Below are 25,904 nucleotides of genomic sequence, written 5' to 3'. Positions count from 1 at the left end.
CTATATTACGTTTGGTAATTTTTATTTGTATTAAGAAAATCTTAAGAAATTTGTGTTCGTGAGCCGGGGTTGCCCCTCCCCCTTCGAGCGCCCATGCTTTTAAACCTCAAAGGAAACAGACCGACTAATGGCCATTCAATTTTATCTCAGGCTGCCAATTGCCTTGCGTAGAAAGTAGGGCCTACTGGGGCTAACAAGTTCCCTCGTTCGGCCAACAACCAAAGTACGGTATGTGCCAATAATATCCGGGCCGTCCTCTCGACCAAAAATCATACAGTACGTGTATTTCTTATTACTATTATTGTTCTTGAATTTTTTAACATCCTGCGCTTATGCTTTTTAGGCTTAAAAGAAACGGATGATTAACACCTTGCACTGAAATGACGAGTCTAGCCCTTGTCATGGCCTCCCGGTGCCAAATCGCACAATGACGAGCTACACTCGTCATGTAATTTAAACTATTGTAGCATCACGTAGGGTTACTATATTGATGTTTTGAAAGTTATATAATGATAAATCATCTATAATATACTTTTATAACTTATATTTCAATTATCAGAATTCAGAATATAAATCGTTGTGGAAGGGGTTAATGAAAATGAATGTGTGTGAAATTAAATTATTGGTGTTTTCACTCTCTCTCTCTCTCTCTCTCTCTCTCTCTTTCTTTTTCTCTCTCTCTCTTTCTTTCTCTTTCTCTCTCTCTCTCTGGGAATCGAACCCGGAACCACGTCACCAAAGGCACACGCACTAGCAACTAGATGAATAGGGAAGCGTACACATTATTATTATTATTATTATTATTATTATTATTATTATTATTATTATTATTATTATTATTATTATTGCAAAAAGTAGCATTAAGTTGAGGTAACAATACTCGTGGTTGCTCCTCTCAAAGAAAATATTGCCTCTGGGTTCGATTATCCTGCATTAAGAAGAATTAAATACAGTATTTACAATAAATAACCATAATATGCCTTAATAATAGAAGTTGTTTTGTTATGATTGAAATTAGAAGCAATAATGAATGTTTTTGTACCTAGAGGTCTTGTTTGTAGATGCTCATTTTGTACTCTGTTTCATCTGTATCTGTGTTTGTATGTTTTTCTTTAACTGAATGACATACACGCTATGCACAAAAATATTCATTTTCTCAAAACGCTATTCAGTACACCATTGTTCCATTTTTAAAGCTGAACGTATTTTTATTTTAATTATTTAAAACAAAACAATGAGGATAAATCTTTTTTTTTTTTTTTTTTTTTTTTTTTTTTAAATCATGTACTTTGTATTTCGGTTAACAGTCAACTACAATCCGTTTTACCGAGTTTTTGCGGTGTTTCTTTTTTTCTTTCTTTTTTTTCAGATGCATACGTTGAATGAACAATACGGTGATACAGTATGAATAACAAGACCCCTTGCAGTATTGTTCGTTTAGTACCCCTAGCGCCCTCTGTTTCGTTTTCTTTTCACCCCCCCCCCCCCCACCTCACTACAGTTCTAGCTCATCTATCGTCCTCCCTTTTTTGTTCGTCTTGTTACTCTGTGCCGTGTGCAATGTGGGGAGTTGGAAAATGATGAATTATGGTCCGTGTGGGACTCGTAGAACCATATAGGGTTAGAATTTGGACCAGGTTCAGTTACCAACATATACATGCTTTGTCGTGTTGCTGCAAGTGTGTATATGTACTGTGGATATATATAGGGTACCAAACAAGTTAGCTTTTGTGTTATTCTCATTGCGATAGCTAGCGACAGCACCAAAAGATGGGTTTTGGAAAGAATCAAGCTAGAATATTGAACAGCAGAGAAGTATGCGTGGAAAATCAATTTCTTAACCACCAGTATTTGACCGAGGGATAAACTCATACTGCATTATATAATTTGTATTAACGATTTACACCCCGCTACTGCATAAACCACAAGCATGTAAAAGTTGATTAACCTGTTCATTTACTTTTTTTTTTTTTTTTTTAACCAATCCGCTAACTCTCTTTCGACTTTACGCTCTCTTTTGTAATTTATTAGATTTTACACTGTTTACTGGATCCCTTTCATAGTTCCGCTGTCATTGTTTCTCGATGTGTTGTTATCCTTTATAATAACAATCTCCAGCCTTTATGGAGAGAAAACAAGTGCTTAGGTTCCGCGCAATAACTTCCCAAAAGTTAATCAGAACAATGCAAAAATGTCTCGAACTTGAACAAAATGTTCGAGTTAAGATGGCATCAATGTGTAAATAACATTGTTTAAATTTGATGAAAATTATTAGAATTCGCAAGATCCAGAAATGACACTTTTAAAAATTCCTTGGAAAAATAATTTTGAAAAAGAAGAATCGACTAGGACTTATATTTTAAAACAAATGACATTAAAGTAAGTTCGCTTCCGGCGAGAGTTCGTATCTCAAGTTTGGATTGCACTTTAAGCTGTTACACTTTAACACTTTCATTTGCTAGTGATTCGTTGCAATATTTTTACTGGAAGATCTTACGTATAGCTAGTGTTTCTATATGCCATACCATAAATTAACGTTATTTGGTAGACTACTTACTAGCTGTAGAGAAAGCGAGAGAACGCCGTTTGAAAGTACACTTGCGTCACACACACGCAAAATCAGAAACAAGAAAAAATAGTTTTCTGTTTTCAAGTGGAAAGGCTTACTTTCGGCAACTTGCAACATTTTGAGCAGTTTTAGTTCGTTATTTATATTCTGACCAATAACTTACAGCAGTGTCTGTTAGTTCGAGACCACTGAGAAAAAAAAAAATCTTATGAAATTTGTAGATACAACATGCTGTAATCATTGATAGTTTTAAATCATCATGCTATAAAAACACATAGGGTAGAAGGGGGAAATTGGGAGAAAAACATTTTTAAAATTTCTTCTTCTTGTTCACCTCAACCATAGGTTGGTGGGCATGGGAGAGTTGTTTTATATTTTGGTAAGGTTTCTTCTTCGTAACTGCATCTAGATATTCTATCCTTGGTCTTCCTCTTCCTGGTTTTCCTTCTGCCTTTCCCTCTATCAGCACGGTGATCCAATCGGAGTGCCGAATAAGGTGGCCAAGCATGCTGTTTCTTCTTTTTCCTATTATCTTCATGATCTGTCGTCCTTCGTTAGCTTCCTTTAGTACGTCTTCATTCCTTTTCCTTTCGGTCCATGATATGCGCAGCATTTTGCACCAACATCACATTTCAAATGCTTCCAGCTTGGAATTTCAGCTTATTTTGCATTTCAGTATATTTCAAACCGAGTTTCAGGTTTGTGTGTGTGTTGGTTTGAGTCACAATAAATCGCGCATCTGTTAATGTTTCGAGTCAGATTTTTTGCTGCTGCTTAAAAATTTCATGAGGATGGTGCTGTAAAGAAGAGCAATCTTGAATCCTCACTGTAAGGTAGTTAAAATTTGTACCTCCCAATTACTCCCAGGGGGTAATTGGGCGCATGATGTGGGGGTAAATGGGTGGAATGCCTTAAGTGAACTTTTTTTGCTTAAAATTCATTTAAATGCTGTGCCAATAGTGTTAATGTTGTAAATGGAACATGTTTATCAATCCAGAGTTCCAACACATATAGTATTGTAATAGCTTATAGTTATTTAGCGTTAGTCTTATTACCTTCTCCTGTGTTTGTTTGAATATCAGGACTTATTTTCTTGGTTTATTTTATTATTTTATTTTTTTACGTTTTCGGCCAAAGTTTTGACCGCTTATAGTTCTTTTCGTATGTGATACATTTTGGATTAGGTTCACAGTACAATATACTATGCTATAAATAATAACTGGAAGGCTTGACAAGGGATTCAAATATCTTTGAGATTTAGAAATAAGTTACTCCTTATTTTGCGTAAACAAAGGTATATATTTTTTTCTAGGCCACATATAACTATTAGTTTTTAAGTGGAATAGAAATTATATACACCTAATGAAAGCTTGAGTTTTCTTCAGTTATATCCAATCACCCTCACGGGTTTATGTGCATCGGCAACGGTTTTAATCATTTTACACTCACAACAATAAAAATGTTACAGCATCAAAAGTAAAGATGCCGAAAGCTTACCACTACCACAGTATATGGAGAAGAACCTGCGACATAGAATCACTTCTTAAAAACTAGAAAAACACATAACCTGAGAGGGGGGAAAAAGATTTAAAAAAAACATACCTCCCAATTCCCCCCTTCTACCCTAATGTGCCAGCTTACCCACAGACAATGGGAATTCTCTTTAGTCGCGAAAAAAAATGCCTAATTGTGTCGAAGTAAATAGATACCTTATATTTCTAAAAAAAAAAAAAAAAAGAAAAAAAAATCATAACTTAACAGACTTCTTGCACACATCATCGCAAGAGGAGAAAAAAGAAAGAGGGTTGAAACAAGTGGCTTTAAAAAACACACAAAAAACTATTTTCTTTTAGAGAACTAAATACATAAGATTTGGTATCCGAGCTTCAGTTACTAAAAATATAACAAAGGAAGGACAAACACAATAAAATAGGACTTCCAACGGAGATCCAAGAGTCTAAATTGGAAACAAATTTGAAAAGTATATGTACTATATTCTTTTGTAAGTAGCTTGGATTGCATGAACTCATTTGAAAGTATCTCTTATTTGATGTAGAGAGAACGTAATCAGAATATGCAACTAAAACTGCTCAGTTCATTTCATTGGTTTGCAAGATATAAATTTAGAAGAAGGTTGGGGAGGTATACCCTTTTGCTCATGACTGTACATTTTTTTAGATGTACCAATTAAGGTAAAGTAGCATTATTTGGAATTGCATAACCACTAAGTTGTAAAGAAACGGGAAACAGTACTAGGTGCTTGCTGACTAGATATTGTTAATAATAACACTTCTTCATAATGTGGCTTAGAAATGCGAATGTGTGCGCTAACTGTTAGCATCTCACGGTTCAGCTACTTGGGATGAAGGAGAAAGAAATGGCTGTGGAGAAACATCTTGCAGAACGAAGACAGTTGCAGAGTACGAGGAGTGAAAACGACTGTATACATACGCTCTTGCAGATAAGAGGGAAAATGTGCCCTCCGTATTCTTTTAGGTAGAAACGTTATTTGCTCATTAAGTTAGACCTTCTCTTATCTTCCCCTTTCCTTGGAAAAGGTGATAGTCCTGTACTATTATTATTGACGCTAGAAGTACGGTGAACCAAATATCACTATATAAAATTTTATTTAAGCAAAAAATAAGTTGGGTTTAAACATCAACTTTCTTGTCACGATACTGTGAAACTGAAAGAAAGTTTTCTTCAGGCGATAGCTAACAATTTATCCACCGTACGTCTGCATACTCCTGAATCCTTTGTGTATTATTGAGTAAGCAAACCAAAATTTTCAAGAAAAGCAATGTCATTGAGGTGTTCGTATTTTGAATTTTAATAATATTGTATCAGATCCAAATAAAAGCGATTTTACACTGCAAACATTCACAATGAAAGGATGCTTCTGTAAGAAAGATAATGTGTGTAGATTGAAGGTAATATCCCGCGATGGGTCTGAGGAAAATAGTCAGGTTGGACGTACGCAGAATTCGAACTTGGGCGAGAGAGCACAGTGGCTTAGTGGTAGAGTGCTTACCTTTGGTGCTTCGGGTTCCTGGTTCGATTCCAGCCAAATTTGTGGTGGACAACATCGTGTCCGTGAGTTTTTTCGCGTTACTCCCGTTTCCTCCCACATTTTCATTCGACCAATTCTTCCACTATCATTCACATGCTTTAATTATCGTCTCGCATAGCCTAATGGGCATAATCGTGAGACGTTAAACTGAGAGATTTTCGAACTTGAACAATCTATCTATGCCTTCTGAATTCTCTTTGTCGCAGTGTTCGCTTGGTGCCTGAGATAGCCGTTTTGCAGAGTTCACTTGGGCTCGCCTGGGGTTAGACCCAGGTTCAAACTCAGTATCCTCAAAAGGGCTCGCGCTTATCATAGTAACAAAAGAATAAGGAAGCCTCTCGGGAAACTCTGTGCCCCCAGACAGTGAGTGAAGCAACATCTACATGGTTCCAATCACAATGAGGCTCATACATGCTCAGCTTCGCACTTGCTCGAGTTCTGGCTAACTATTGTCAACGAGACTCGTTCTAGCCCAATCTCACGTTTACTAAAGGATCGGACTCCCTGTCCTCAATGAAGCGCTCTCTAACCTCATTGGAGCTCGCAATTACTCGAACTCAGACTCGCTGTCTATATATTGGACTCGTACTCACACAGGCTCACGTTTACTTGAGTTTTAAGGCTGACTGACCCAGAGACCCTGGCTCGCATCACTCCTGAGCCCGAGAAAATTTTGCGCTCTTATTTATTTGTATTCAGTTATGTGTAAGCAAATGCAACACAAAAGTTGACGAAGGACAGAACATTATAGCACGTTTCTAAGATATAAAATAAAAGAAAGAAAGAAAGAAAAAATAAAGCACCAAAGTCGTCTACAGAAAGTACAACATAATAACTTTCCAAGTACAATTAATCCAGCGATTCCCAATAGGTGTGTAGCGAAATTTTAGAATTTAAAAATTTATATCATACAGGAAATTTATAAGTCTACACTATACACGACATATTTTATTTTATCATAAAGCCTTCAATAATAAGGTAAATTCAATTTTGGAGTCCTTTAGTTCGATATATTAATAGTGCAGCATCTAAACTAAGTCGTCGCGATGTCGTGGGCGGTATGTGGAATGAAAATGGAAATTACTAAGTTAATCTGTTCAACAATACCTAGAATAACTCTAATACCAACATTGTTTTCAGTATAGATCTCTCGTAGATAATCTCATTTTCCCTCATGTCCTACTTCAATCAAGATTTTCTAATATGGCGTCCCTGGAAATTTGCCGCCTTGTGACCGGACCCTTGTGGGCCGTGCGTAGATCTCCTTGATATGTAATATTTCATTTTTGCTTAAAAATTCGTCACTAATACAACTCATTGCGCGAGCTACTTTTCTTTTTTTTTTTTCGAAGTAAGAATTGGAAAGATGTTACTTAAGCAGTTTCTTCTTCTTTTTAATAATAGTACATTGTACTTTAATAATCAATTCATTTTTGCACATACGTAGCCTACCACTTTGACTACTTTACCCATGACAGTTCTTTCTACCCAGTTTCATTCATAGGTATTAGCTGTATAATACCACTGGGAAAATTCTGAATAGTCATTGCAAATCTTTCACTAATTTTTGTTGCTCCGAGATGAAAACAATAGTTTTGGATAGACCTAATTTTACTAAGAATTTTTCTAAAAAGAAGTTATTGTAATCGTTATATTTAAAATTTGTTTTCAGCGTTAAGTTTTACGTAGCAATTCTTTCCTTCGTTTACTTTAGTATTTCTGAGAGTAAAATAATATAAAGCATCTCCGGTAGCATTGAATTATTATCTACTGTAACTAACTTGTTCCTGCATCGTAAAAATAAATTGAGATTCTGGAATCCGATTGAAAAAAAAAAATGTATGGTAAAAACGCATTATGTTAAAAATAGCATTATTGTAAGAGCATGAGTTTTAAAATAGTTAAAAAAAAAATGAAAATTATTGTGTATCTACCATTTTTGATGGAAGTTTTTTTTTTTCATTTTCAGAAACGTGTGTGATCACAGGTCATAATGGACTATCTAAATTTATTTCAAAGAATCCTTAATATTTATAAAAGTATTAGTTGAACAATCTTAACCTTCAACAGGAATGCGCACGAGGCCGTCTCGTCTCAGATGAGACAGTGCGAACGTGATGTCTCATCTCCAGAAATGTATGTTTCTAAGAGCTCTGTTTCGCCTCCAGCAAAAATTCTGCCTAATCTCGTCTCGTACGCAATCCTAGTGGCCCCGCGTAGCGTAGTCGCTCTCGTCTTTGGTGCGAGCGGTCCCAGGTTCGATTCCCGGAGGGACACTCACTCAAGAAAGTGTAAAAAGCTTTTTCAGGCCAGCTATTTTGAGGTTTCCCTGTTTTCTTCATTTACACCAAGCAAATTCTGGGTGGGTACCTAATATAATGGTTCCGGGCCGCTTCCTTCCTTTCCCAATCCTTTCTTCCGTATCATTCATCAGATAGTGTGCTCGCCGAGGGACATCATCCCTCATACGTGACGGGCTAACATGGCCATAGATGCTGAAAGCCCAGAAAACTAATTCCTAATCCTAATGCACAATCCAAACTGGTGTGGTATGACCAATTCTATTCCTGGATGTGGATTTGAGATTAATGTCCCTTTCAGCAGCGAAAATATGAGATGTGGACCTAAGCTTAACGTGGGATCTGAAACACCTGGTGCTGCCGCCGGGAATCGAACCCGGACCTCCTGCGCAATATTTACGTAGCCACAAGGGAACTCCGGAATGGTGGTAAGTTCCCCCTTTAAAAAAACACACAGTTGTAAGTGAAATTTTTTTGTACTTTTGAAAGTTAAGTTCACGAAAGGACGTTCCACTTTATTGATAAATTTTATAATTAATTTTCCTTTCGGATTAATTTGACAGCTTATCATACCAAAAGTTAAGCATCTTTTTTAAAGTTTTAGGGAATAACTTAATAGAATAAGTAAGAAAGTGAGCCAAATAATACGAGGGATGGTCGAGAAAAGGTTACAAAGCATAAAAGTTTTATGTTATTCATTCTAACTTAACTTTATATGTATATATATATATATATATATATATATATATATATATATATATATATATATATATAATATATAATATATAATATATAATTAATAATATATCTGTTTTGGTGCAGGTATGAAGACTTCGGATTCAGATCAGTATACACGAGAAGCGTAATTAAAAATGATGACTCGTCTGGAAAATTGGTCAAGAGTAGAAGTGAGGACAGTGGTGCGGTTTCTGAGGGCCAAAAGCACTGCATCTGCTGACATTCATAGGCAGATTGTAAAGGTGTATGGGGAGGGCTAAATTTCAGAGCAACATTAGGGAAGCGATTTCGTGCCTTCAAAAGAATGACGGTTCAGTATTGTTAATGACAGTGCTGGACACAGCGGTAGATCCAGTATCTCAACCATTGACATTACGCTTGGAACGACTAGAGCATCCCCTTCTGCAGCCCTGACCTAGCCCCGGTGACTTTAATCTTTTCCCTGTTCTAAAGCAAAAAAAAAAAAAAAAAAAAAAAAATGGCTAGCCACCATTATCTGGCACGTGATTTTGTAAAAACCGCTACCTCAAGGTGGCTACGAGAACTTGACGCGGATTTCTATGCAAATGGTATGCTCGTAGAAAAAAATATCTGGCGTTGTGATAAGCGGTTGAACAGAAACTGTGATTACGTCGAATGCCCTCTATCATCAGATGCGTTGATCTACCAGCTATGTATTACACATAAGCAATAATGAGCATAAGTAAACTTTTTCTCGACCATTCCTCGAGTATACAAAATCCTATTGAAGGTACTAATAACGGCTTCCAGATATCTTCTTATAGGACAAAAATCCAAGTTTGAAGTTGGCGATGTTTTATTTGTTGGGCAGTCAAGTTCTTCATCATATGACATACTGAAAGTAACAAAGAAATCATTTGATAACATTTTATATTTAATAACCCACTTTTCGAATGTTTACACAAGATCTAAAAAAATGGCAGAAGTAGTGAACCCCCTTAAATATTTACCTGTGTATATTTAAAGGATGTTTCTGTTATTCACAGGTGGTGGTGTGCTTCATTCAATTTATATATATATATATATATATATATATATATATATATATATATATATATATATATATATATATATATATAAGTAACTAACTCACATTGTGAAACAAATTTAAAATATTACACATCTTGTTTTTTCATTGTAGCTGAAAATTTGAGGAACTACACAGTATACTTATGAACAGTCGTTGTTTCGTCATTAACATTCAGCTGAATGATGGCCTCGACTTTGTGATTCACGTAACCGAAGTAAAGTCTTAAAGCATTTAGTCTACGCATAGCTATTTCGCCTTGATGTTACGGGAAAAGGAAATCACTGCCGTGTATGTTATTTTTCAAGGCTTGTCTAAGGAATTATTCTACTATTGGTCCTAATGAAGTAGTTAGTGTGTACGGACGTGTGACGGTGATGAATTTTGTTATATAACACAAGAGTAGAGATGTCATGTTAGTTACTAATATATGAAACGCACAAATAGTATATACTTTGTAATGTGTTTCCTTTCATCTGAACATTTCCTTACTACGGGATTTATATAATTACCACAGTCTTCCGACATATTTAATTTCGCTTTTGCATGTGAAAAAGCGTTTCTTCATCTTCATCTTCGTCTTCTTTTTAATCGACTCTTTATAAGAAATACGGAAGAAATTTGTTCTACTATGTAATTAAGATAGTCAGGGGCGTATGTAAATTCCGCATTTTACTTTGTAGTTATATGTAACCATACGAACATTTAAAAATTTATATTTATAAAATATTATAATCCTTGTATTTTTATTATTATTAGCAATTTTGTGAAGAATTCGGTCTTCTGTTCTGTATATCTACAGCACCTCAAAAGTTACAAAAGCTTGGCTTGGTACACTTGCACAGGCAGAATTTTGTTTTGGAAATAATGAAGTAGTTAAATTTTGTTATGCTGTACGTGTACGGTTATACGTATGGGGCGAGTGAGAAGAAATTAAATTACCCGCTTTTAATTAAACATATGTGTTTTAAATAGGTAATATCAATGGCTGAAGTAAAGATCCATAGTACCCGAAACATTTCGCGAGTGAGCAGGAAAGGCTGCAAAATGTTGTCTGTTAGGTCCATTCATTTTCATTTGCGTGATCTGACAAGAACTGTCGAAAAGTCACATGATGGAAACTCATTTTGTAACATCCGTATCCAAATTGAAGGAAATTCACGTCGAAAAACGTGTCTCTTAGGGTTTGAATGTTCTAGAGGTCGTACTGACTGTAGAGGACACGCTGCTAGTAGTTTGAAACATGTCGAACAACACAACAAGTATAAGTGTGTGTAGACCTTAGTCTGTCTGCAATATTAGGACAGCGCCAGCAAACGCCTATGGTTCAGTTCAGTTACTTTGAAAGTAGCCGTATAGTAGGTCCACAACGAACGTTTAAGTCCGTGTTCCTCTCACAAATTACTCTGATACCTTTTTATCGTCAAGAACGCATTTGATGGTGGAGACTACAGTGAGGAGCTAAAGGGGAGGTGGTGGTATTCGAGGATTAGAGTAATACATGTCTTGTAATGATGGCCATAAGACGTGCACGTACAAAGCTGACATCTGGCATTCAGGTAGTGGGATAATAAGCTGTACATCCTTCTCACCCTTAATCTTCGTTTCGGGTAATTAACCATTTCGTCATCGTGACTACGTCAAATTAGTGCTTCGACCTTATCTGGACACTTCACAAGGTTGCAAATCCAAGCAGGATTACACGCCTTCTCATATTGACAGGGAATTAAGCGTGCTCTACTCGATATTAATTTTATACCTTGGCCTCCAGGGTGTCTGAACCTGAAGCCTATCGAGCACGTGTGGGACATGGTGAAATTGTAATTGACTGTCAGTTGTGCCCTGGTAATTACTATTGCTCAGTTAGCCAAGCTCTACATTAAGCGCGGAATGTCATATTGTAAACACATATTTATTGTCAGTATCGAGGGCATTTGGTAAGTATTGAGCCAGTCTAGGAAGGAGTTGTGTGGTTATAATATATCAGCGAAAAAGTCAATCCTTCGGAGGGAGGTCCAAGTACTGGTGGCATCAAAAAATGTCAGTCAAGATGATATCGGGTACGAGTGAGAAACGTGTTCATCTTGTTGCAATGCGCCACTTGTTTATCAAGTCCATATCTGCAAAGGAAATTCACGAGGTTATGTTGTTCTTGCATTTGTTATATTTCTGTTCACAATAAATCTTCGTTACTGTAGAAATGGTAACGGTGACTCAGTAGTAGAGCGCTTACCTCTGGCGCGTGGGGTCTTTGTTTCGATCCCCTGCCAAGTAAGTTTGTGATAGACAAAATCGTGTCCGTGTTCGTCCATTTCCTCTCACTTTTTCATTTCACTAATTCCTTCAACATTCGCTTGACTTAATCATTGTCTCTCTTAGCGTAAAGGGCATAATGGTGAGACTTAAACTGAAATATTTCATTTCATTTTCAAATGGAAAATTGTAAAATAGTGTTGGTATTTTAAACGCATTGGATTTTAAGAGGACATTGCATAATGTGCCAACTTAAACTTTCACTTTTCTTTCTTTCAACCTTTAGGGCATAATTGAAGACTCGCTGTAGAAAACAATGTAAGTGCCACCTGAAATTGTTGCACTTACTTTTTAAACATGTTTATGCCTTAATTAGATTTTCATACTTCGTTATATCCTAGGTTGTATTTCTAAGCAAAAGTATTTCCTATTGCTAAGCTACTATTTCTAAGCAATAGTAATAGTATTTCCTATTTTGTGCGCTTGGGCACAATTTACTATCTTTCGTCTCAACTGTTACATTAACTTTTGTTTCTGGCACTTACATTGTTTTCTACAGCGAGTCTTCAATTGTGAGATTGTTAAACTGAAAGATTTTTTTTTCGTTCTTTCTAATCATTCTCAAAATTTTTCTTGTCGATTTAAATGTAGTACGTGCAATGGCCCAACATTCTATATGAGAGACCAGGATTACTCTGCCTCTTTGTTGGTGTGTCCGTAAGTATGCGGTTAATTTTGGCACTCTTTTGTTCTGGAAAGTAATAGACAAGCTCTGTAACTTTTTTTTAATTACGTTTCACATCAAGAACTTCGTACTGACAGACTTCCCCTTCCCCTACAGTTTTGGTTTGTTCATTTTCCAAGAATTGTCTGTTCGAAAACCGCTAGAACTTTTCGCAACGGAAAAGTTTATTATTATTATTATTATTATTATTATTATTATTATTATTATTATTATTATTATTATTATTATTATTATTATTATTATTATTATTATTATTATTTGCCTTTTTGATTTTCATAATCGATAACAACGCAGAACATTGGACAAACATAGTAGAAGTAGAAACAAAACCAACTTTTCTTATCAGCAGTACAACTGTCAACAAACCATTTGCAATAGAAACCACACGAGAACTGTCAGTGAGATAAACGTTGCCCTGCCACTGTTACAAAAGGTAAGACACTTGCCATTATTATTCAGGAAATGAGAAAGACAACCGGGTCTTCATTTGAATAATGCTACACAAGAGTTATTTGTGTGTATGTGTTTACAAATTCTACAAACTGTGGCGAGCCGGTGGTATAGTTTTTACTTAGACCAGCATTCACACACAAGTTTCGTAACAAATCAGTTTTTTTTTTTTCTTAAAATTGATTAGCAAAAAGTTTCTGCAAACCTAATTTGGAATTGGAGCTCGTCTACTAACCAATCTGGAAGATCTTAGCTTTACAGGATAGTGTTGGCCTCGACCAAGACTTGAATTCAGTTTGCTGGAAATCATTATCCTGTTAAAGATTTGATAGTCAATGATCCAGAATATGTCTGTTACTAGGCAGCAAATTAAGAAATTTGTATTTCTTACAGAGTGGCTGAGTTTATTAGTTTTCAGGAACAATAGAGCTTCTGCAAGTAGAGTGAGTAAACTGTGTGAAACTTTCTCTAAAGTGTTTTAGAAGAAACTACAACTTACAGAATGAACAGCAGAACTTCTGTAGATAACATTATGTAGGTTTAGGACTATTCTCTATTAAAATGTAATCTCTAACAACTGGGAGGATGAGAATTGGATCCAGATGCTTGCAAGTAGGTAGGATATCTGATACCTGGTTACGATGTAAGGGTTATAATAGATTATTGCCTTTTACCAGGTTTCAGAACTTGATCGTGTTGTCATGTATCCTTTGGCCCTTTTTTTAGAAGCTTAATTCAACCAAAACGCTACTAGATCTCGTACAAAATGAGTGGGATATGTGCAACCCTAAGGAAAAGAGTGTTACCTTAATACCTAGCCGTGAACCAAAACGATGTGTGTTACCTTGATACCTGGCCGAAGCTTAAGGAGAAGGTGTTACCTTGATACCTGGCTGTGAGACCAAAAGGTTGGGGTATTACTTTGACACCTGGCTATAACGAAAAAAAAATCACATTGTCTATTCATATTCAGCTTATCCCTATTTACAAGACCGAAGCCTAACCAAGATTCTGATAGATCCATGTCAAAGTTAGTCAACTGAAAACTAACTGGTCCACCTGTAGCTGGCATGTTACAGAAATTTACCCATCAAGCTACTCGCTTAAGCGACAGTGGTTTCACTGACCTCTGTTAGTATATAATTTGGCATCCTTTTATAGTAATGCATCACTCAATATAATCATTCAAAGCCTGTTAGCCCAAGAAATAGAGTAAGGAATATCTAGGAACTGAATGTCTAAGGTCAGACGTGCAGAGCCAATTGCGTACTCCTAGCGGTGCGCCATCTTGAGTGTGTCCCTATTGTGTCTAAAACTAGGGTGGGTCTAAAACTAGGGATTATCGGTTCAGAGCTTTTAGCAGTGCACAGCATCCATTGCGTAATCTCGGGGCCCCAAAACCAATGAGTTGGGCGAAAACTGGCGTTTTAAGGACATAGTTATGCCGAGTGCAAAGGAGTTCCACGACATGAATCTACAATCTGAGAGCAAATATGAAAGGTATGTAAAGCTGCATACGACGAGGCAGTTCAGAGGTCGTGCCTGCATGGTAAGTCAGAATTTCTTCGGAGTTAACGAAGGTGGTGTGACTTTCACTGAAATAGATGTAAATTGGTGTGCGCTCGATATTAGAGACGAATTTCAAATAGTAAAAGCTCATTGTGAATCGAAGAGGATGTTTCAATCCTTAGAAGCTCTGTGGTAGCGCCTGCGTAGGGTGAAAAAGCAGGGTCTTTGTTAATATGTGCCTTCACCCAATTCTAGTAACTTAGATTGTTATAATTGTTATACATGATAGTTATAAAAAATGTAGCATAAGAACAAAAGGAATTAACTATATATTTGTATTATCTTCAAAATAAGAAAGACACACTATTAAACATCTCATAAAATAAACATTCTTGTAAGAAAATTTAATACCAATAATAATAATAGTAGTTGGAATGGAAACAGACTTTTTATACATAGACTTATGGATCTTCTCAATAGTGTGGTTATATTAAGGGTAAACGAAGGAAGGAGTGTGTATTTAAATTACTAAGAAACTTCAAGAAGGGTCAAATAGCAAGATGTTAAGATGTAAAGAGTCCTTAAGTTCATCAAAAGGATTGCTGTATACAGCAGAATAATTAGAAGAGAACAGATATTCAATAAGAATAATACTTTCAAATATTATTGAATTGCCAAATAAATAAATAAATGCAAAAATAAAGTGGAGAAAAATAGCCTGCGATTAGGGACATGGCATAACAGTTCGGACATAAAATGGCTAGATTGTAACGATGAACTGAAAATTATTATAGGTATAGCCCGTTTTAGTTTATTTTATATCATTGTGTTATTTATTAAAATCTATACCATTAGTACTTAATTGAACTATTTTATACATTATCATAATATTGTGTATTACTTACATATTTATGTTGAGATATGCAGCATCATGTCTCGACGCATATTTTTTTAATATGGAACTCCATTTGCATTTTTAAAATTGATATTTCTAGCGGCAAGGAAGTTTTCTGCCTTTGATATTTCTAGCCCCTGATTACTGGCACCTAGTTTTCCAAATTCCATTGGGGCACTAACATTAACATAATGACCAGATTATTTGTGTGTGTGTGTATGTGTATGTATATCCGCACGCGTGGCTAATATGAAGGGCCAATAAAATCTAAAACCTGAGTGCTGCCTGGCCCATACTTATGCCAAGTCCCTTGAGATCGACTTCTACAAGCAAGTTCCTCAGTTATAATACGTATACATATGCCAAATTTAAGGAAAGGGAAGGGGGTTGCAGCGTGGAGCCTTCATGTGCTACTGTGTGCACGAGGGTTATTTACAATTTCTTCTCGTAGTTGGAACCAAATCCTGCACGTTATTTTTATTCTACCATCACAAGGAGCACGGTGTTCGTGTTGTTACTTGTGTCAACTGTACCTTTAGACACGGGGTATTTAAGTGTTCTATCTGATTTACTGTCTAAAGGAAATTTTGAATTTCGCCTACGATTAAAATAATGTAGCGAAGCGAAAAATTTGAGTGCATTGTTTATCTTGAACTTTGTAATCGTATCCTGAATGAACTATGAAAGAGAAATTAATTGTCAGGCCACCATTAATTTAATATGGCCAGAAACTGAAGAAAAAATCCAGAGAAGATTGTGGCACTAAGAATCGGAAAGTAAAGTTTTTGAAAACGTAATTAACATAGTTCTCAACCGATCTAAAAAAAATTAGGTTTTCAGTTTCACCTGTATGTATGTATGTATGTATGTATGTATGTATGTTTATACGATTAGTGGAAACCGCATAAAAATATGATCAACAGTTCTTGATATAATTGCGAACAATCCTACAAACTATTCCCAATGAAAATTTTATTACATAAAATATTTTTAAAGATAATAATTATTTAGAAAATCAAATTCTTGCAACTTCTAAGAAAATATCCTAAAGTAGGCTGCAACCAAAAATTCAGCACAGTAATGTGGGTTGCTTATAACCAAGCTGTTCAATAACCCCTTTTAGACAGGTTTCTCTAGGACAGCGTTTCCCAACCGGTGTGCCGCGGCACACTGGTGTGCCGTGAATGGGTCGCTGATGTGCCGCGAGGAAATCGAAACAAATTATTAATTCTATAGCAATCAAATCGCAACTCAAAGGAAAAATGTATAGTTGTATTTCACATTATTATGAACCTCTACTTACAACTTTAAGTTTCATACTATGTTACTTTTCTGTACATTTCTAATGTTGAAAAAAGTATTTGTTATCATTGTTACGAGTATTATTGCTGCAGACTATTTCGTAACTTGAAATTTTAAAATATCATTCAATCCTTTCCACAAAGGGAACATGCATACAAATTACCTACATTTGTGTTTTAAAACTAAAAGAGGTTTGTTTGTTCGTTCGTTATTTAGTGATCTTTCTTCTTAGTGAAAGGTTGGATACAGTTTTCGAAAAAGAAAGCTTAGTTTTAAAAACCTAAGTCCAATATTTCATTGCAATTGTTTTCTATTTTTAAATTAGAATTAAAAATAAGCATAATGATTTACCACGGGGAAGAACCAGTGATTGAGCTTTCTTCTCTGTGAGAAGGAGATCAGTAATCACAGAAAAAAATACCACGGTATTATATATATATTTACAAATAATAATAACTATGAGTGTGCCGCGAGAATTCAAGTTACACCCATAGTGTGCCGCAAATTGAAAAAGGTTGGGAAACGCTGCTCTAGGAGCTTTAACACTGGTGATCGATGTTTAGATCATTTGCGATGTCATGATTGCTTACATACCGGTCTTGATAAATTTTTGCCAGAGTTTCATCCACATGATTGGTCCGGGCCCACTGCGAGGAGCATGTTAGACATCGAAATGTTAAGAACGAAAGCGAATGAATAATCTTTTTGCTGTTGATTTTGATATATGTTGTCCATAAACAGTACAAATTTATACGCGTGTCAAGTTAGACCAACCATCAACACTAAAACGACCGGAACATATATCAGAATAATGGGCTATTTATGGGCTAGTTGCCCAATCCCAATATTTGGGCTCCTGACATTTAGCGGGAAATCGGAATTAAAATGGGCGAGTCTAGCTTGACATCAAGCTAAAACCCCCCGTGCGGTTACAATGGTCCGATCAAAAAATTCAAACGCCAGAATTATGGGCTATTCATGGCCTAATTAGTTGCTCTAATTACAATTTTTGGGTTCCTACAGTTTAGCGGTTACCGGAATCAAAATTGGCGAGTCTAGCTTGACATCAAGCTAGAATCCTCCATACATTTGCGATTACAATGGTCCGATTGTAAAAACTCCAGAATTATGGGCTCTTTATGGGCTAATTTTTCCCTCTAATCAAATTTTGGGCCGCTACCGTTTAGCGGAAAATCAGAATCAAAATGGGCGAGTCTACCTTGACATCAAGCTAGAAACCCCCATTCGGTCACAATGGGTGGTCCGATCAAAAAAATTCAAATCCCAGAATTATGGGCTAATTAGTTGATCTAATCCCAATTTTTGGGCTGCTACTATTTAGCGGGAAATCGGAATAAAATGAACGAGTCTAGCTTGATATCAAGCTAGAATTCTCCATTCGGTTACAATGGTTCGATCGAAAACATTCAACCGCCAGAATAATGGGCTAATTAGTCGCTGTAATCCTAACAATGAACTTAAAATATGCATAACAATCAACAAATACGTAGCTAATAATCAGAAAGAATATGTTTGAAATGGTTTTGTTTTTTTTTCTGCACCATGGCAATAGAAAAAGGCAATGCTCACTTTACTTTTCGACTTTTAACTAGTTTAATAAACATTTTACCAACATGCTTGTGGAGCACAATCTTTACACTACTATTCGAGAACTACTCCAAATAGAGTTCCGGTTTATGCAATATCTTTATCAAAGGTGAGATTACCTGTATATTTCTTGGAAAAGTAAAGCCTCCACAAATGTTTTAAAAAAATGGAGGTACGTGGAGGAAATGAAATATCTAGTTTAACGACTCACGATTATTACCCGAGGCTAAGGGAGATGGTGATAATAAGAAATGAATGAAATGGTGCAATGAATAAAGTGGGAGGAAACGGGAGAACCCCGATAAAACCCAAGCACATGGTGTTTGTTAACCACAAAGACCACATGGCACGACCTGGGATCAAACCAGGGATCACATGCGCAAGAGATAAACATTCTACCCCTGTGCCACTGCGACCCCCAGCAAGGGCGAAGGGGCATTTACTTTAAACAAAAGTACAGCAAAACCTGTGAACTTGGCCACCTCTCTAAGTTGGCCACCTGCTTATCTTGGCCTGATTCATGTTGAACCTGCATTTTCCCATAAGACATTCGTTACTTATTACTCTGTAAGTTGGCCATCTGTCTATCTTGGAAGTTGGCCACATTGAAGCAATGTTTACCTATGATGATAATGATAAATTTACCTGCGTATCTTGGCCAGGCAAAATACCGTTTTGTTATTTTTCTTAACTCTTTCGTATTCCCATATGAGAGGCAGATGTTCTGTATTTGTGACTGGGCACAAAGAAACATGGATTCGCACGATTTGTTCTTGGAGGTCAATGGCCAGAACACTACCCTCATAAAGGGTTGGTGAAGGAAGATGTGAATATGAAAAAGCACGTACAGGAATTCAGGAAATGCTTATACGTATTTGTTTACCCTGTCTGTGTTGGAAAAATCATTAGCTATATCAGCTCCTTTCATCAGTGAGGAGCTTTAGTAATTCCGGAAAATTATCAAAGTTAAAGCTAACCATGTCAATTGTCAAGTATTGGCACCTGACGGCTTGTCGAAAGGTAGCGGAAGTTTGGAGATATGAATTCCCATAAGATTTTCTTAAAACATATTTTGCTCCGAGGAAACACTTGTACATCATTAACAAGAAGTAGTTAACTACAAAATCAGAACGTGTATATGTGCTAAAAAGGAATAAAAGTAGTACCATGATGAATAAATTTGTATAATAACTGATTTGCTATTTTTTCGAAAGGTATCTACAGAAAATATTTGTCATTGTCGAAAAAAGACATATAAACTGCATATAAATTGTTCAATTTATAATTTTGCTTTTCTTGTTTTCAATCTGAAATGAAATCTTTACGTCTCACGCTTATGCCGGGTAGGCTAAAGGAGACGGTGATAATGAGAAATGAGGAAAATGGTGGAATGAAGAAAGTGGGAGGAAACGGGAGAACCCCGGGGAAACCCACGCACACGGTATCTGTCCACCACAAAGTTCACTTGACGTGAGCTGGGATCTAAGCAGAGACCCCATGCACCAGAAGTGAACGCTCTACCACTGAACCACTGCGGCCCCTGTTTTCAATCTAAATAACTCAGTATCAATTTCACAATATGAATTTCAATAAACTGCGTGAATATGTTTCTATTATATGGTTATTTGTGTTATTGTGCTTTCAATCTGAATAATTAAGTATACCAGACTAGGTTTCAGGAAGATAAAGGTATATCTATTAAACATACTGTAGTACTTTTTTCTAGTACTGTACATTGCTATCATTACTCTATATACATTATTTAAAAGTAGCTATGCTGCCATTGCTTATTAAAATTTTACAATCCAGCAATAGTAGAAATCCTATCTTAAAAGTACACCAATCACACCTATTTTCTGTAAGTTGGCCACCTGTCTAAGTTGGCCTTTTTCAACGGAACCGATGGTGGCCAACATAGACAGGTTTCACTGTATATTTTAAAAATAATGTGATATTTCACTATATAAATTCTATATATATACACTACTTACTTCCAAACATAATGAACATAAACACGTGAAAAGAAAATTCATGGATTTACTAGTAGATGTATATATATTTGCATTTGCGGAGAATGCAAATAAATCAATTTTCAGTTAATAGACATCGAAGTTTCCTCGCTGCAACTTTGAAATTATCATCCCATGTTACCAAGAAATCAATCCAATCTTGCATGAGATTTCATCCTAACGATAGAACAACCAAAATCGACATTAGAGCAACTAATTAGCACACAAATAACCCATAATTCCGACATATTACTTATTTGATGGGAGTATTATAGCACTAGGTTTATATCTAGAAGTTAAGCCAAATTCCACAATATGATGAAGAATTCGTGCTAAATGGTAGCAGACCCAAACTCAGAATTAGAGCACCAAGTAGCCCATAAATAGCCTACAATTCTGGCGTTTGAATTTTTCCGATCGGACCATTTGTAACCATATTGGAGGGGGGGGTTCTAGCTTGATGTCAAGCTAGACTCGCCCATTTTGATTCCGTTTTCCCGCTAAACAGTAGTAGCCCAAAAATTCGGATTAGATCAGCTAATTAGCCCATAATTCTGGCGTTTGAATTTTTCCGATCGGACCATTGTAACCATAGTAGTATGGGTGGTTCTAGCTTGATATCAAAGTAGACTCGCCCATTTTGATTCCGATTTCCCGCTAAACAGTTGGAGCCCAAAGATTGTGATTAGAGCAAATAATTAGCCCATAAATAGCCCATTAATCTGAGATAATTTCCGGTTGTTTTAGTGTTGGTGGTTGGTCTAGCTTGACACGCGTCAAATTTATCCACGAACAAGCTCATCATTTGCCCCTTTATCGAAATACAATTGTTAAATGTAGCGCAATTTTGCGGAAAGTTAGGTCATCTTCACGGCGCAATATCTTACGTAAGGTTATAAGAATTCCAACACTTTTTGCACGTCTTTAGCTTCAACTGTCAGCTGTTAGGCTTAACCTCCTGCGACTCATATATCCTGCGATTTTGGGGCAGTAACGCTATCTCGTGCGCTCAAGTCTGACTACGTGATATTTTGATGTGGTTTCCACTAATGTAATGAGGTATTCCCAAGGAGGGTTCTTACCTAAAATAATAATATTTAAAAAATCAATAATTTTGATAATTAATTATTACGCATTTTTCCGCTCTTGTTTCATAGGAAAACCAGGTTATAGAAAGTTAGTGTTCTACTTTTAGATTCGGTATCTTACTAAACTACTAGAGTAATGAGAAAATAGAAAATTAAAAAAAAAAAGCTTTAAAGAAAATAAACGGACTTCAAAAACGCACTAAAAAAGCAGAAAATGAAAACTTTCAAAAAGAAAATGACGTAAAAAGCACAAAAATATGACCCAATTTTCAAATAAAGCACTAAAATACAGAAAATGATAAAAGCGCTAAAAAGCAGACATTAACAGAAAATAATTTATTACTGTTATTTATGAAAAATTGAAGCTTTGCCAAGCCAAACGTATTAATGCCTCATAAAACTACGGTTAATTTGTTCGGTTTGACATTTTTTTATAGATAACACTAAATATTATTTTCTGCTATCAAGTACGGTATTATTTTCTACTTCTAGCGCTTTTATTACTTTCTGACTTTTAATGGTTTAATTTCATTTTCATTAAAAAAAAAATCTTTCAGTTGAATGCCTTTTAGGGTAAGAGAGACGATGATTAAAGCAAGTAAGTGATGATGGAAGAATTGGTGGAATGATAAAGTGGGAGGAAATGGAGTACCTCGAGAAAACCGACTGACGCAATGTTGCCCACCACGAAGTTACTTGGGCGGGAATCGAACCAGGAAGTCCACGGACCAGAGGTAAGTGTTCTACCACTAAGCGCTATTTTGAAGTCTGTTCATATAAAGTTTTAATCTTTGCTCCACTTTCTGATAGAACAGTGGTGATGTATAAAGAAAATAATCATTGGAAGCATCTAGTCTTCATGGAAGATAATACCAAAGAATACTGAAGAAGTATTTTCGCGAGTGTCTATAATCTAGGTTCATGTCAAGTCATGGCAGAATTCAGCTTAACATTAGGTGTGAATCTGTCATTTTGTAATTCAGGAAATCTAATACCGTGGTTTTTGATTTATATTTTTCTTCAGTGAAAAAATGTAAATAAATATAGGTGAGGGTAGATTATCTTAAGAGAGATTTTTAAGTTTTGCTGATGACTACACAGAATACAAGGAGAAAAAAAACTTGCATAGTACTATTTACCTAAACCTATCCTATTACATGGATAGCAAGTGTGCATATGGCGATAATTGTAAGCTTGCGAACATGCGCATGTAACTGGTATGATAGCTAAGTATTCGTTTATTTCCGTAAACAGCTGTTTCGTAAATCGTTGCCATGTGCTTTCGTACATGGGAAGAGGAAATATGTAGATGAGGAAGAGAGAGAGATATATATACATGTGTGAAAATGCAGTGTATGTGTCTATGGAAAGACAGAAAACGCACGTTGTGTTTCTTCCGTATTCCGAGAGAAGGCGTTGCAAGCGAGGAAGACTTGGAATGTTCTTATCTCCGCGAAGAAGCACTTACTTTCACAGAAACGTGGTTGCAGCGAGGTTTCCGCATGTAATGCGTTCATGCGTTCAGGATATGTGGTAACCTTGGTAACCCAGTTTCCGCGCTGACTGGCTTTTTTTTTTTTTTTTTTCAGTCGTCTTATTTCTTTTCGCGAGTGTGAACGTCTTATCGCCTAAAACATCTTTTGTCTTTGTCAATCTCTCATTTATCTTTCTCTTTTTTATTTTATTAAAAAAATGTATTTTATTTTAAAGATCGCATGACGAAAGAGAATCGTAACGGCTGAGAGAATTTACTAAAAGAAAAATAACTAAGTGTTTGAGAGCAGTTACACTAAACTGTAGTGTGTACAAAAATTGCTTAGAAATGTATGTAACATTGGGGAAAAAAGAGGAAAAACAAAAAGTTACGAAAAAAATAACACTGTATTTTGGTCGTTATAATAAAGATGGCCTCAGCTACCCTTATAATTTCTACTTTTGAAAATAGTAGGCCTATATTAAGTTAGATTTTAGTTTTAAGTTTGAAAGTTGCCTATTTAAAAAGCGGATTATAGATGTCTCAAAATGTTGTTAAGATTTATGATGCTGTAATGAAAAGATTAAATCTAAAAAGAGGAAGCTAATCTTAGAATATCTGTGTTTTTGTAAATACGCAACTTGTTAACATTCTTGCGGTCTGTGTAGTATAAACTTTAAACACTACTCGGAACGGGAGGTGCATAGTCTGGGATTCGTTTCCCGAATTTTTTTTTTAAATGTAATTATTCCTTTTTTATTTACAAATTTTATGCAAGAGGATACCAGAATATTTCTGAATCAGTATCATCATAAGTATCAACAAATTACTAGCCGCAAATTTAGAAAATTTGTAATCGCTACAATCCTCAACTAACATTTCCATCTCGATGCATCAATTATTGGATCTGTATCTATAAACCGATATTCTATAAATATAGTTTTCTAATGGCCTATGCAGTACGATGTATGTATTATACAGTTGCGAGTTGTGTAGTATATTACAATATTAGCACCTTTTTATAAAATTGGCTTCTGGTCATAATGCCTTGGTGGTGATATATATGAATATACAACAAATGAAAAAAAAAAATAATAGGGTTACTTCGAAAGAGTTGTAGATCTATTTGAAACAAACTGGCAGATAATCATTTAACTTTACGTTTGGAAATCAGTGCATCCCAGAATAAATTATATTGGCCCACCAAACTTTTTTTCTCATTCTTTGTCCCTCCTGAAAATGTTTGCCTACCAGTTTTAGTACGTAGCAACGATATTCATCAATATAGCCTTTACACTCACAACAAAGAGTCTCTACCTCCACTTCAATAGTTCTTCTCGAAAAATACTTGGAATGAACCAATTACAGTCATTATGACGAGAAACCTGTTTCTGTATGAAAACTCATTTTTAATATAAATGGACTTTAAAAGAAGCACTAAAAGGCCCAAAATATGAAAGCGATAAACAACAGAAAATAATTTGTGACTAATATCTATACATTGGTAAGAACATATTTTAATAACAAAATTGCGTACTTTAAATAACAACGTGAGATATTTAAATGTTATTAAGTATATGCGTATTCACTAGAAATGTATCTATTTGTGATACAAGAACAGTAAGAGCAGCATGATCATAACACAAAAGGAGGCAGCAATTAGTATAGTGTACATGAAACTTTGACAAAGATACTCTGTGAGTTGCCTTCATAACATGAGTGTTAAATGGAAGACTGTAGTGTACCGTTACAGTATCCAGTACTCTAAAAACGAAGAAGAAACAAAGTGAAAACATGTAAACATGCAGCTATCTATGTGCAGTTAAAACCAAAGGAATATTCAACCAGTAGCGGACACCAGAACATATTATGATAAAGTAGAGAATATTTTTCCTTCTTGTTGGCGAGTGTCTAACTTTGTAGGCTGGCCAGTCAGCCAACGACTGGTTCGTTCTTTTATTTTTATGTGCCACATATGGTCGTTTGGTGGTCACGGAAATGCGCCCACAGAAATAACGGGTCTTTTTCTCTGTTAAAACACACGGAACGGAACGAGTGGTGATATATGTCTGAACGTGGTAAGCTCTGCCTCCGCTGTACCATTTACCACAGCAGAAACTCAGCTCGAAGTCTCTTTCCATATGGCGTCATATCTACTTCATCTTCTTTTCTTGTCTCTTTAGTTCAGTGTTTCTGATGGTTTCTTTTCTTTTTTCCTCTTGTTGCATTTTCCTATGATAAGAATGTTCTGACATGTGGCCTTCAATATCCTTTCGAAAATAAATTGTAGAAAGAGCATAGAAAATTCCATGATAATTACTGATTTGAAAACGGAGTTGTGAAAAATTCAATTTTTATAAAAATGCAGCTCAGATATATCCGGGCTTAAGCCCCCCTCCCGAAATTTTATTTACTATTTTAAAGTAAATGAAATATATTGCAGAATTTTTACGTTTCCAGGAATAAAGTTAGCAAAGCCCCCCGAAACAAAATCGTAAATACGCCACTTCCAATGAGCTTTATTTGGTAAAATCGAGCTTTATTAAATTTTGTACCTATATTTAAAACTTTATTTCTACTTAAAATACTATTTAAGCATTCAGGTTGTACGCATGAAACTATGGAATTTCCTTGTGGTGCTGCGGTGTTTCACCTATGGCGCAGGTTCCTAGTTCGAACCCAGCTCCGCCAAGTGGATTTTGTGATGGACAAACACCGTGTGTATCGATTTTCTCGCGGTTCTCCTGTTTTCGTCATGCCACTATTATCATCTATCTCATCATCACTGTCTCCTTCAGCCTCGGTGCACAATCGTGAGACATTGATCTAAAAAGAAGAAGAAAAAA

At 35.8% G+C, this 25,904-nt stretch overlaps 1 protein-coding gene across 3 annotated transcripts in view; it reads left to right on the top strand.

The window, feature by feature from the left end:
• Positions 1-25,904, top strand: part of LOC145664531 (uncharacterized) — an 825,817-nt gene that overhangs the window by 546,129 nt on the left and 253,784 nt on the right. The window lies entirely within an intron of this gene.

This window comes from Thermobia domestica, chromosome 11 (assembly GCF_964235325.1).
Source record: "Thermobia domestica chromosome 11, izTheDome1.hap1.1, whole genome shotgun sequence".
Taxonomy (NCBI): Eukaryota; Metazoa; Arthropoda; class Insecta; order Zygentoma; family Lepismatidae; genus Thermobia; species Thermobia domestica.
This window is presented reverse-complemented; position numbering and strand designations above follow the sequence as displayed.